This window comes from Mya arenaria, chromosome 5, assembly GCF_026914265.1.
Source record: "Mya arenaria isolate MELC-2E11 chromosome 5, ASM2691426v1".
NCBI lineage: Eukaryota > Metazoa > Mollusca > Bivalvia > Myida > Myidae > Mya > Mya arenaria.
Genome location: NC_069126.1, coordinates 76011782 through 76026337, shown reverse-complemented (window position 1 = coordinate 76026337; position 14556 = coordinate 76011782). Strand labels below are relative to the sequence as shown.

The 14556-nt window shown below is 37.0% G+C and overlaps 1 protein-coding gene across 2 annotated transcripts in view; it reads right to left on the bottom strand.

Moving 5' to 3' along the window:
- LOC128234461 (uncharacterized) overlaps positions 1 to 14333 on the bottom strand; it is a 41091-nt gene extending 26758 nt beyond the window's left edge. Inside the window, exons 1-2 of one of the 2 annotated variants that reach the window (XM_052948712.1) lie at positions 14072 to 14332; positions 10929 to 11001 (exon numbers count right to left, since the gene is read on the bottom strand). The gene's annotated coding sequence lies outside the window, so the exon portion shown is untranslated. Of the gene's footprint in view, positions 1 to 10928; positions 11002 to 14071 lie in introns of both variants that reach the window. The other variant, XM_052948713.1, reaches the window with a different exon arrangement.
- Between the last annotated feature and the right edge of the window lie 223 nt (positions 14334 to 14556).

Genomic DNA, 14556 nt, shown 5'->3' with positions numbered 1-14556 from the left:
AACTTCACACAGCTAATTTAAACACACTCACGCGCAGAGCGAATACACTCCAAAATTTTCGCCAACGCAGAAAAGGGTTTTTTGAATATAATTTAAAATACTTATCATTTGTTAGAGACATACGCATTTTTTCATGGTATCGAATCATTCGTTTTCCTATTTAGACCAGAACCGAAATCAAATGGTAATGATGATGGTGGTGGGGATGATGATGATGGTGCCGGTTGTGATTGTGGGGATGATGGTGGTGGTTGTGATTGTGGGGATGATGGTGGTGGTTGTGATTGTGGAGATGATGGTAATGGTTGTGATGATGTTGTCGATTATGATGATGATTAAGATTAGGGAAAATAATTTGAAAAAAAAAATCGGGGAAAGTAGGCATGCAAATTGGTCAAAATTAAGGTAATATTTTAAAGTTGAGCAAAATTGAAAGTTGAAAATTAAATTATTACTCCCCTTGGAGTGTTCATAAATACACAATAAATGAAAGAAAGGCGTCCATGATGACCCCATATCAGTCATCTGAGTCATCTTGTTCAAGTGCCCAAAACTTATGTTGTGTTTACTTTTTTGGAAACAATATAATCTTTAAAAGTTTTCCTTTCGTTGCCCTGGTAGCCAGAGATATACGCTGATGACCTAGACGTGAATACATCGCACAATTACCAGTGGTTCTTGGCAAGGAAATAATTCTTACACATATGAAGTTGTGAAGATTGTTGGATTTCTGTTGTTTGTCCGTTGTTAACAATTGACTTTTCAAGAAACATTTGAAATGACGTTGAAAGTGCGTACTTGCCCGTCAGGCTGACAAAAAGGCGAGAATATAATATGTTACGTCATACGACGATTCCATTTTCTGATTGTCCCAAATGACGCTGTTGTGCGTTGTCGTAACATATATTCCCGCGTCGGCCAAACGTCATTTCAAACGTTTTCGCAGAAAGATCGATTGGTTTGGTTCACATTAAAAACGATCTTACTAAATCTTTGTCAGACTTACGGCTCTAAAAGTCTAGTTCAAAGCTTGGTTAAGTGGACACAAAAAACTAAATCCGATCTTGATGAAACTTCATCAAACACTGTTGTACTAGTATGTATTTTTTATGTGGCGAAAACGTGCCTTTTGCCACAAAAGAAAGCCTGTTTATGCGTTGAAAATCACCGCATAAACGTGGACGATTTCGTTGATGCGGCGATGCTGTTATGCGTCGTTACAGCGCGTGACTCGTCTTACATGGGGGGGGGGGGTGTTGAGACGGGTTTTTTACCAGCACAGGTCACATGGCTGGAAACACACGTCCGGTATGCAAGAAAACAATTACCAGCGTGGTCAAATATTTGGATTGATTATTTTCCGACCCAGAAAAGCAGATCCAAAAATTTACTATTTTTTAAATTTTGGTGAGATGACGTCATAATTTGTCATTAGCTTTATCTACTATTTAACGCAATAAGGACCGAAAGCCTTTTAAAATGTTTTCGCATGATATACCACGCTTTCCACGTTAGATTAACTTGGGAAATGTACTGCTGTATTCAAATATCTTCACCATGAATTCAAAATGATAAATAAGCGTATAATTGCTAGAATATTGCTAGAATATTATTTTGCCAATTCAACTTCAACTTCAGCTTAATTAGACATCCGGCCCCCCCCCCAAAAAAAAAAAAAAACTAGTATCTATACATCTTTAATTAATACAATACAGTGGTGTCCTTGTTTAATACAAATTTTGATATTAATCTGCGATTAGTTTTAAATATTTTATATTGCCCGTTGTGTAATAACAAAGCTATTGTCTGAGTGTAGGAGTCTGTAAAAGGCATGAGGGTCAGAACGAGTTTTGCACCATCGTCGACAACCACGGTACTTTATTCCATGTGAATCGAGGTATCTGAAAATGCTCGTGTACCAACTACATAAAACTGAATGCTTACACAGTAGAGAACATCGCGCATAAGAAAAACGCATAAAATTCGTCCTCTTACAAAAGCCTGTACTCGTTGATTTACATAAATATGCGAATAGTGTGGCGACGATTTTGTTGTTTCATAATTTGTGTTCGTTTAGCCACACTGAAGAATTATTTTTCTCTCTCTCGTTTATTCATCTCACTAATAAAACACATATTGAATAACACATAAAGAATTTGTTCACTTTTAATCCACATCACTGTTTCCAAAGGTAATAAGTTCAAAAATCCAAATCAAGATGGCACAAATATTGTAATGCAAAAACTCTAATCAAGAAAATAAGCCTGCCTTTATATAGTACAATTTCCCGCCAAATTTAGCTCGTGAATAACAAGAAATCGTGCGCGGTAAACTGTTCAGAAAATAACGTGGAAATCATGTTATTCCGGAGAATAAAAAATATACATATACTCCGTAATGGTTACAATGGTACCGGAGAAATTAAACAGTATACCATCAAACATATGAATAATATTCACCGGAGTAATACAAATACTTAGTATATCCAAAAAAATCGCGATCTTCGCGACATTCCCCACAGAACAATATATTAAACATTTCAAAACATAACCAATACATGTAGTTATACTACATGTTTTTAATATTTAAATTTTATCAATAACACACATCAGATAAGAAATATCAGTTCTGCTCAAATGTCCGTGTATGTTCAGTTTACACAAATTTTAATTTTTCATGACATACACATAATAATCATCCTCATATCTGACATGTGAATAGACAAGTTCATTGTCTCTGTATGTGTTAAAACGGAAGCCCGTTCTGCATAATACTTCTACTTCCGTCCGCAGTGAACGTTCTTCCAGCTGCTGTTCTTCGTCGGAGTCAAGAACTTCGATGACATCTATAGTTTCATCCACTACGGCGCTATCACTTTCGGTGGACCAATCATTTTCATTATTACTGTCACTAAAGTACATACTTGACGAGGAGAACACTGACATTTCACAAATTTCACTTTCGCTCTCACATGGGTCGTAGTCTGTAGTCGATACTCCCACAGAATCACTAAGCACAGAACATGGCATCATAACAGCAATACCATCCGCGACGTCAGCATTGCTAGCGACATCATCACCAGCACTTTCAGCAACCGAATCATCATCAGCTATGCTATCAGCAGCATCATTGTTGACAACCGAAGCAACGACATCAGGCACTTCAGCATTGTTGGTTGTATCATCATCGTTTGCAACGACAACAGCACCTTCAGTAGTGCTAGCAATAACAGCATCGACAGCATCGTTATCGTTAGCAATAACATCAGCATCACTATCATCACTTACTTCTGCTGCACTAGACGCCGCTAATTGTCCAATGTCAAAATGTTCAATGACGTCACACGCCATTTCAACGTCGATTGTTGATGACTGCTGCTGGAGAATGTCCAGAATATCCTCATCTGAAGATATATCCTCATACACGCTCTGCACTGGCCTTTCGTTTTCACGTTTCGCATACAACGTTGCCGTCCGTGCATCATCACGCGTGTATTGATGGCACTGTATGAGATGTTCAAGCAAATATCCACGACGAATTCATTTGGAAGAACAGTTTTCCACAACACATTTCCAATGACGAACAGGTAGATGTCGTTCCATTATGTGTCTTTTCAAGTTCCTGCTGTATTTGTACGTCTTGCCGCAATTGCCACACGAATTCATTCCTTATAGTGCCACTTTTAACAGTACGGTTTAAATGACCACAACATTACTCAAATTTGCTAAATATATACTGCAGACTTTACATATACCCGATTATCCCGTGCACTAAATAGACAGTAGATTTACTCCGGAAAAGCACGTGCAAAACGATTATTGACCTGTGTTATAGTTACTCCGGACTTTAAAAAACCGCTGTGTATACTCTGGTCATGTAAAGCACGAGGATAACTATTTAATGATTTCTCCGGGTCAGTTTTTAAAGGCACACTATAATTTAATGTTCGCTAATATGCGATCCTCCCCTAAGAACAAGTACATTCATATTACTTAATGTCCTATGATAAATGAATATATTAGCACTTTTTCAGCGATAACTGCTAAGACACCTCTACTGGATATAACAGATTTAAAGGGCGCCTTAATAGTCGTCCAGAGGACATTATCAGTTCCACTGATCGAACTTGGCCATCATTGCTAATTTGCAATTTTGTTATTTTGCCCATTTTCCATTGTCCACGTGGTAAGTCATCCTTTATAAGTACCACGCTACCGACACTTGGACACACGTTTGATTGAACTCTTCGTGATTTTAACTTGTTTTGAGTCCTTTCTCTTAAGCTTAACAAATATTCATTACGCCACATTTTCCAAAACATGTTTATCAAACGCTGTCCCTTTTTCCATAATTTTAACAATTTATCAGCGTTGCTTTCATATGGTTTATATTCTGGATCATTATCATCACTGTCAATGTCCGGTATGCCTGTATATGGGTTCAGACACAAAAAATGCCTTGGTGTGATCGGAATAGATGATTTCAAATCGTCTCCAACATACACTAATGGTCGTGAATTTATGACAGCTTCACATTCTTTTAGAAATGTTCTCATTTGATCTACAGAAAGCAATTTCCTACCTATTGTCTTTCTTAAAGCACGTTTGGCTAGACCCACTAATCGCTCATAGAAACCACCCATCCAAGGGGCCATTTCTACGATAAATGTCCATCTAATGTTGTTATTGGAGGCATAATCAACGATGTCTTTGTTTTGAATTAGTTTTCCCCAAATAAGCTTCATAGTATCGTTTGATGCTTTAAACTGTTTGGAATTATCACTTATCACTTCAACAGGCGTACCACGGATGGCAACAAATCTTCTAAAACACATCAAGAATGAATTTGCTGTCATATCTTGAACAAGCTCAAGATGTATGGCACGTGTAACAAGGCAAGTAAACAAACATACCCAGATTTTCTGTATGTCCTTATTGTCCTTGATGTGGAGTGGCCCAAAGTAATCAATCCCCACTCTGGCAAATGGCGTTGATTCGGAAACACGTGTACGTGGTAGAGACGCCATGAGTGGTGTTTTGTATGGACCACCTTCAGATTTTCGGCACACTACACAGCCTTTAAGTATTTTGCTCACTGTAGCTCTACCTCGAGGTATCCAGAATTGTTGACGTATTTCACTTAAAGTTTGTGATACTCCACTATGAAACAGTTTTTTATGTATTTTTTCTATCAACAGATGTGTAAGTCGCTCGTTTGGAGGTAAAAGTATCGGCATTCGAGTGGCTTCACTGAAATTGGCGTTTTCTAATCGTCCACCGCATCGCAATAAGCCACTTTCATCAATAAACAAATCCAATTGTTTGGCAAAATTGTTCGGTCGTTTATCACAAATAGAATGTAACACTTCAGTATAATGTTTTCGTTGCACATATTTTAACCACAACAATTCTGCGTTATGAAGTTCTTCAGTACTTAGACAATAAGTGACTCTTTGTTTTCTTCGCACATTTGTAACAAATCTTAGACACCACGCTGTGACCCTGATTAATTTCAAAACTGATGAATATTCGTATTCGTTAATTTCAAATGGCGAATTGCTGTTTGTAACTAGTGCTTCAAGAACTCTTTCATCGCCTGTATCACACTGATTACACAACATATCACAATCACGCACTTTTATGTCAAACGCAACGGTTTCTGCTTTGGCTGACATATCTGTATACTCAGGCCATTTGTCGTACGGTAGTAGTAACCACACTGGTCCATGCCACCATAGTTTGTTTTCACATAAATGTGAAGTTGTGCATCCTCTACTCGCAAGATCCGCTGGATTTTCTTTCGTATTCACATAACGAAATGCGACATTCTCGTGGCGCCTGATTTCTTTTACTCTGTTTTCAATAAATATCGGTAACACCTTTTTAGAACACAACCATTGCAATACACATTGTGAATCCGTCATCAGAATTACAGTATTCATTGGCAATTTGAGCTCTGTTTCTACAAATTGAATACATCGTACACCAATAAGTACTGCCAGAAATTCAAGTCTTGGGATAGATAATTCCTTTGTTGGAGCAAGTCGACATTTACTGAATATTAAATCTGATTTCACATCATTGTTGCTGTGTTGTAATAAATAAATACACGTAGCATATCCTTTCGATGAAGCGTCACAAAAGCACACCAAACTATATTTTCTGTCCTGTTTTAAACCTGAAATAGACACACATCTGTGAAACTCGATCTTGTCAAGCTGAATCAATTCTTTCTTTATTTCAATCCATTTACTAGCGTCTTCGTTATCAAATGATTCGTCCCAATCCAAATGTTTACTCCAGACCTTCTGAATCAAAACTTTACCCTTCAGTAATACAGGTGAAAACAGACCTAAAGGATCAAAAACAGAAGCTAACTGTTTCAAAACATTTCTCTTTGTTATTTCACGATCATTCACAATGCATTTTGGTTTTTGAATTGCCACTGTGTCATTTCTTGTATTCCATGTATGGCCTAAAACCTTGACATTTTCATTCTTTTCCAGATCTTCATATGCAAACGTTTCATTAACTTCATCACTATTGGTCTTCCATTCTCGTAGGTTCATCTTGGCATCACCAAACATTGACTTTGCACTTTTGTATAAACACACAGCTTCTTCTTTAGTATCAGTTCCGGTTATAATGTTGTCCATGTATATGTCCTCTTTCAATTGGTTTGCCAACGCTGATCCATATGTATCTAAATGATGCTCAATGGTAGCACCTAGAAGAAAAGGACTCGATATGACACCAAATGGAACTCGTCTGAAACGGAATTCTTCAATATTTCGCTGCTCTAATTGTGGATCTTCGTAATTCTTAAACCACAAAAAACGTGTGACATCACGTTCAGAAGGTTGTAATTCGACTTGAAGAAAGGCCTTTTCTATGTCTGAAACAATCCCGATTTTTGGTATTCTGAACCTCAATAGTATTCCACACAAATTGCGAAGGAGTACCGGGCCTCTATACAAACATTCGTTGAGACTTTTGTTTTCCTTTTTCACTTTAGCCGATGCATCATAAACAATCCGTAACTTTGTTGTTTCATTTTGAGATTTGATCACCACATGATGCGGAATGTAATGCTTTACACCATCGGATTTATTTCTATCAACTCTTTCAATCACATCCTGTTTTAACTGATCTTGGATCACTTCATTGTATCGTTTCATCAATTCCGGTTGTTTGTGAATTTTATTTGCCAAGGATTTGAGTCTTCCTATTGCTAATCCATAATTTTCTGGGAGATCGGAAATATCATCCTTCCAAGGCCATGTCACCTGGTACCTTCCATTTTCGCGCTTCAGTGTTTCTTTGAATCTTTGCATAATCATTTCGTCCTTGGAATCCTTTGTTGTGTCAGTTATACCTATTGATTCGATGTTCCAGAAGTCTTCAAGGTCCGGCTTCACTGACAATACGGAATCAACTTCTGTAAATATATTGCATTCTGTAAGAGTATTTCCATAAGTCAATATTAACAAGTTCATATCACTTTTGTTTTCTTGAACCTTGATCTGATTTTCTTCTGTAGCCGATGTTGTTCTTCCGGACAATATCCATCCAAGTTTTGATGCGAGTAAATATAACCCTTGGCCTACTTTGATTTTTTCAGCTTCAATTATGTCAAGATAATAATCGTTTCCAATTAAAAGTTCAAGTGAATTTGTTTCAGTTTCAGTTGGAATTGTATCGGCTAAATTGAGATTTCGAGTCAGTTCAGCTAAATTCTCTAGTTGGGTCTTATTTACTGGGTTACGTTGTATCGCTCCACTAATATTCTGTACAATATTTGCACTCATCGTCATAAGCATCCCAGATTTCAGTTTTACTTTCAAGGTTGTTGAATGTGTTTTTATGACCTTTGACTTTTCACTACCAAATGTCACCAGTCGTATTTCTTCTTCCTTTCTTTCTTTAAGCCCTAGACGGTCTGCTAATGATCTTGTGATATAGGTTCTGTGAGATCCGGAGTCTAGAATCAATCGCACCTTTTCATTTTTACTACAATCTTCTCCACATGCTTCTACTAATGCAGTCTGCATTAACACCTTTTCGTCGTGCGAAAGTAGACCGGCTTCTTCACCAATTGCATGATTGGTTTGATCAACTTCTTCGGAAAGATGCACATTTTCTTTTGATGCATATTTTGGAAACTTTTTCTCACACAAACTTCTGTGATGTACATCGACTTTCCCACAATACACACATTCTTTTGAACTTTTACACTCATTTGCTAGGTGACCATCTTTTAGACATTTGTAACAACTGCCTTTCAGTTGCCGTTTTCTTTCTTCGGTCGTTTTGTATTTATTACACATGTCGCTCCAATGTGATTTTTCACAAAATCTACACTTTTTCGTTGACTGTGTTTGGCTCCCTTTCTTTTCACTTGCAACAAGTGCTCTAGAAGCTAGCTTTTGTGTAGTCTGATATGTTGGACGTTTGAAATTAGTTGACACTCTCTGAGATTGGTACCGTTGTGTCTTGTCATCACGTTGTGACGCAGTTTCGTACGGTTTGTTCTTTTCTGCCTTTTCTTTTGACACTATGTATTGCCGAAGCAAATCGCGTAATTTCATAACCGTCCATTTATTCTCTAAACCTTTTAATATTTCTAGTTGCAATAGAACTTCACTTGGCAACTTATTACGGATCATTGACACAAACACATGCTGATCTAAATTCTCTTTTAGTACCTCTAGACTGCGGAGGTGGCGTTCAACAGTATCCAACAAATAGCGTAGACTTTCTTTTGTATTTTTGGCTGGCTCAAGACTCATCAACTTTTTATAATGTAGATCAATGATTTCCTGTTTATCTCCGAATCGTTCGTGTAAGATTTTTATGGCAACACCATAATTTTCATTCGATAAAGTCAGTCCAGCTATTGCACTTCGAGCGTCGCCTGTAAGCTTACCTTTCAAGTAATTAAATTTGTCTACAGGCGACAACCTCTCATTTTCATGAACAGCGCTTTCAAACGAGTCCCAGAACTCTATCCACTGTAAGCGATTTCCATTGAACGATATTAAATCAATCTTTGGTAATTTCACAGTTTCCTTTGAATGAACCTTTTGACTTTCTATGAACTCTTGATGCATCTTCATCTGCATTTCACTTTTTTCATGTTGCTTTGCAAAAAACTCGTGCTGTAGTTTCAACTGCATATCACACACCTTTTGGATTACACTTTCATCAGACTCATGAACAGTTGAAACATTTGCTTTAGTGTTACTTTCTATTTCAAGCACTAAGTCTTCATCACACAATTGAAGTTTATATAACACTGACAGAGCCCTTTCGGTTAACACACAATCTTCATCTAGAATCCCTTTTGTAAATTCCTCGTCAGAATCACCTATAGCTTGCGCTAGTTTTTCAGACTGGCTGCTCAATTTTTCAATGTAAGCATTAATTTTCAATTTGCTTTCATTTACTTTTTTTCGAACTTGTTTACATTCTTGTATAGATAAATCACTTTTAACTTCCAACAACTCTAAACCAGTTTGTACTTCTTTATTTAATGTATTCAAGTACCGCGTACGAACTCCTTTAATGTATTGTAAATTTATTTGCGCCATCATTAACACTATTTATGTGAGAAAACTTTGCACTTTGTATTATAGAATCTTGACAGATGTCGGTCAAAAGAGATGCATTACAGTTTATTCACAAAGACAATTTTCACGTATGAACATTTGTTACTTACAAGTTCCATGCCGCTTCATTCAGTTCTGTATCCGTTTTCAAACACAAAAGTCCCGGGTTCCGGCACCAATTTCAATGTGGCGACGATTTTGTTGTTTCATAATTTGTGTTCGTTTAGCCACACTGAAGAATTATTTTTCTCTCTCTCGTTTGTTCATCTCACTAATAAAACACATATTGAATAACACATAAAGAATTTGTTCACTTTTAATCCACATCACTGTTTCCAAAGGTAATAAGTTCAAAAATCCAAATCAAGATGGCACAAATATTGTAATGCAAAAACTCTAATCAAGAAAATAAGCCTGCCTTTATATAGTACAATTTCCCGCCAAATTTAGCTCGTGAATAACAAGAAATCGTGCGCGGTAAACTGTTCAGAAAATAACGTGGAAATCATGTTATTCCGGAGAATAAAAAATATACATATACTCCGTAATGGTTACAATGGTACCGGAGAAATTAAACAGTATACCATCAAACATATGAATAATATTCACCGGAGTAATACAAATACTTAGTATATCCAAAAAAATCGCGATCTTCGCGACAAATAGAGCAATATTATATTACACATGTTAAAAACAGAATAATACGTGATGGCCATATTAAACAGGAAACAAGGTAAACATCTTATCATGTCGTCTAAGCAAATATAAATATAACTAATGTAATAACTTTTACATAAATGAATACCGTTGAAATATATGCATGCTCTAACGCGTATGCTATAAATAGATTATCACAAGCGCAGTATTTCAATACGAAATCTTTAAAACTTCATGACTTCAATTGATAAACAAAATCGCTAAGGGTCGTATATCTGCTCTTTGTAGTTTCAGACTGTATATATATATATATATATATATATATATCGTTATTGTATCTGTGGCTGTTCGAAGCAGAACTTAGCATTTCAAATGAGACAAAAGTCATGTTATTCAACTACTTCAAGCACAGTGCTAATTCATTGATTTTGCATTAACATTATATTCAATTGCATTATATACAGCTGCAGCATAATAAAGCCGCATTGCATTTACCACTCCTTAATATTTTATGTATTTGGAAACTACCTATAAAGGAAATCCGACCCATACTGATACCGACCCATTAACATTAAAGTGACTCGCTCATGGTTCGTTAAATGGACTTTTTTTATTACGAAATAAAGTGTGGCAAATCATAAGGAGTGTTAAAAACAAAACATACCAATAGCTGGAACCCTATGTGGATTGGCAGGCTGTTTTTGTCTTGACTTTATCGGTGTGGGTTCGAACTCAACCTAAAACAATATACTTTTATGCTGTAGATTTCTGGAATTTCGAAATCATAGACGTGTAAAATAATGATAGAATAAGTGTTTTCAGATGCATTACCGGAAAAACGAATTTTTGGTCCAAAAACATTGGCGAGTCACTTTTATGTGAAAGTTTGGTGCCTGGTGAACCCATACAATTTTGGTTTCATCTGAAAAGGTATTTATTTGCTGACCACTATGTTAAATAAATGAAAGAAAGTCCATAAAACATTAATTTATAACATTGTGTATATTTGCTCTTTATTTCATAAGAAATCGGACGTAAATGACATATTTTGCAATCTGTGAACACAAACAAACTAATTTGTTATACAGTCGAACCCCGTTGGCTCGAATTCGCTTGGCTCGATTTCCTCGTTGGCTCGAACTGGATGTAAAAAGACCCATTTCTTTATACTCAAGGTAAGCATTCCAACTTGGCTCGAATTCCTCGAGGCTCGAGGTTGTTTCGCCGGTCCCTAGGAGTTCGAGCCAATGGCGTTCGACTTTATTATTATGGATGCGCGTTTTACACATGGGTGGCCAGCTAACCATTCACCGATAAATGATCCGTACACTTGTAAAGAATGAAAAGACATCAGTGCAATTATGTTCGATTTATTTTCGGATTGGTTCAAAGCCGTTAACTGTCAGAGGCTGTCATCATTGGAAAAAATAAGCTCACCTAATAATAGTTCATTCTTATAATAGGTACATACAGCATCACATGGTCCTGATTCTTAATGGCCTACAACTTTTGAAAGCCCAAAACATAATATTTCAAAATATTATTCATGTTCATTATAGCCATAAGCAAGTATGCTACCAGCATACTTTGCTGAAAGTTTAACGAAGATGGCTAAAAAAGCATTTGATTATTTGAAAAGTCTTTCCACAACTAAGTACATGTAATATGTTTATATTAGGGATGCAAACGAATGGCAAAAGTGATATTCGAATATTTGGTAATTCTTTTGATCGAATATTCGAATACCAAAATGAACCTTTAAAAATTGTAGTAAACTAATATTATTCACTAACGTAATAGCGGGGGCCCTGTTACCCTTCCTGGTCGTATTCGGTACACGCGACGGACCCTTATAGTTCCACAAATTAGCCTCTGAATTTCCCCATTTTCAAAATATATCCCAAGAAAAAGCGATATATCTTTAACAAAAAACAAAATCGAATTGTACCCATTCCTCTGCGTTCATTTTTGTAAACAATGCAAAATAAGATCAGGGAATTGCGTTTTTCTCGGTTAAATAACGATATGCGCCAACGTGGGACTTGCAGCCTCGTTCTGGGATTGATGTTTACGAAATATATTTATAGAAAACGACCTCATGACTAAACGTCGCTCTTGCCTTAGGTATTGTACAACAATACAGGACATATATCCTTAAACGTTAAACCATACAGTTAATTTCTGTACGCAAGAGCGTTATATTGAAAACATGGAAACAGTTTAATAACACATAACTAGCACATGTCCTTCATATCATCAAGGCGATTTGAGCAATATCGCCAAGCTTGATTAGCAGTGAAGACAACACATTGGTATAAAGGCCGATCTCTTAAACCCTAATTGGCATGGTCATTTAAATGTACCCAAAATAATTGTAATGTGTTTTATTTCACTTGTCTAACAGCCAGTAAATGCAAAATTACGGGGACTGTTTACAGTTCCCGGCGATATATCCGATATGACGCGTGTATAGTGTCACCAAGTTCACACCTATGGCATTAGGGGTCCATCGTTGTAAAAACAAAACAGATGAAGACAGTTGTAGGCAAAAAGTTTATTAATTCAACAAAAACATCGAATATTCGAATACCTTTCTTGACATTCGAATACCAAACGTTCGATCGAATATTCGAATATTCGTTTGCATCCCTAGTTTATATGGAAAACTCTTCAAGACTACTTAATCGAAAGGATTAAACAGAATTGTGGCTTTATGGGGATTGCTTCCTTTGGAGAAAGGTATTTGCATGAATGTAACTATCAAGTTTATTGATTACTTTCCTTATTTGAGAAGAATATCAGGAGGAGGAGAGGATAAACAGGAGGAGGAGGAGGAGAGGAGGAGGATGAAGGGAGGAGGAGGAGGATGAAGGGAGGTGGAGGATGAGGAGGAGAGGAGGAGGATGAAGGGAGGTGGAGGAGGAGGAGGAGAGGTGGAGGAGGAGGAGATGAAGAGGATGAAGGGAGGTGGAGGAGGAGGAGGAGGAGAGGCGGAGGAGGAGAGGAGGCGGAGAGGTGGAGGGGGGGAGGAGAGAAGGCGGAAGGCGGAGAGGCGGAGAGGGGAGGGGCGAAGGGGGAGGAGGAGGACTGGCGGAAAAGGAGGAGAAGGGGGAGGGGAGGAAGAGGAGGAGGGGAAGGAGGAGGAGGAGGTTATATGCGAGTAGTTTCGCCATTCTCTCAACTCTTGTTGTGTCGGGGTGTGTGAAAAACTGCGGGAAATAATTTTTAAACAAAATATTCATGAACACTGCTAATTTTCTGGCTATGTGGAGGATCATTTCGTTATATAAATTGTATTTGTGATGACATTTCAAGCCTTGTTTAGGTATACTGTGTATCGAAGCTGCACTCTCACAGACATCCTCGACACCCCAGTGTATCATAACCTATAAAGGAAGTCTCACAGATTGACAGTTTTGACATCTATAAAAAAACTGTTTTAGAGTCAGCTTAGTTGTGCATCAATGTAAGATTAATCACATATTATATCACTCATATAAATAAAAAGTTTTATCATACGTGAAAATGCCCCTTTAACGTTCGTTTTGCAATACCAGTAAACACAATTACCATACTGTTTATGTTTTGAGCACAAACTCTAGTTTCTACTTAAAAAATGGCTACCGTAAAGCACAGTTCCTGCATAAGAATAGATTAAAACAAAGCAGTAAATGAGTTAAATATACCGAATACTACGATACAGTAGAAACAATGGCATCGTATTTTCAACTTCAGACGAGAACCGACCGACAGAACATAAAACATCAGTATTTGATTAAAACAAAACAGAAAATGAGTTAAACATACCTTATATTACGACGGCCCATACTTCAAACTGTGACACGGTATTTCCAACTTCCGACGAAAACCAAAACAGAACATTAACATGATTATTTTAAACAGGTTTAGAGCAAATAAACCGTGGCTCAAAGTTGTGTACAGAAATCAATGTGCATTCTACTTCCTCTATTTCTAAACGGCTCACTGAGAAAGACGCCATATCAAGTTTCATGCGTAAAGCTTCTTGCTGCTTGTTCGTTGTATATAGTGATTGATAAACTTCACATTAAACCCTCAACCCTTTCTGAAAACATGACATCTATCACGTTAAATTCGTGTTTTTACGTTGGCACGAGCGGAGTGTTATGACGTGTTACGTATTTTAAATCTTTTAAGATTTTTATGTTATATTTTACTATCAAATGCATGTATTATTCAGAATAAAATGCTACAGTTTAAAAACTCTCCAGCCCCCAGTCTTGCGTAAGGGATTGTCTACGATATTCAGGGAC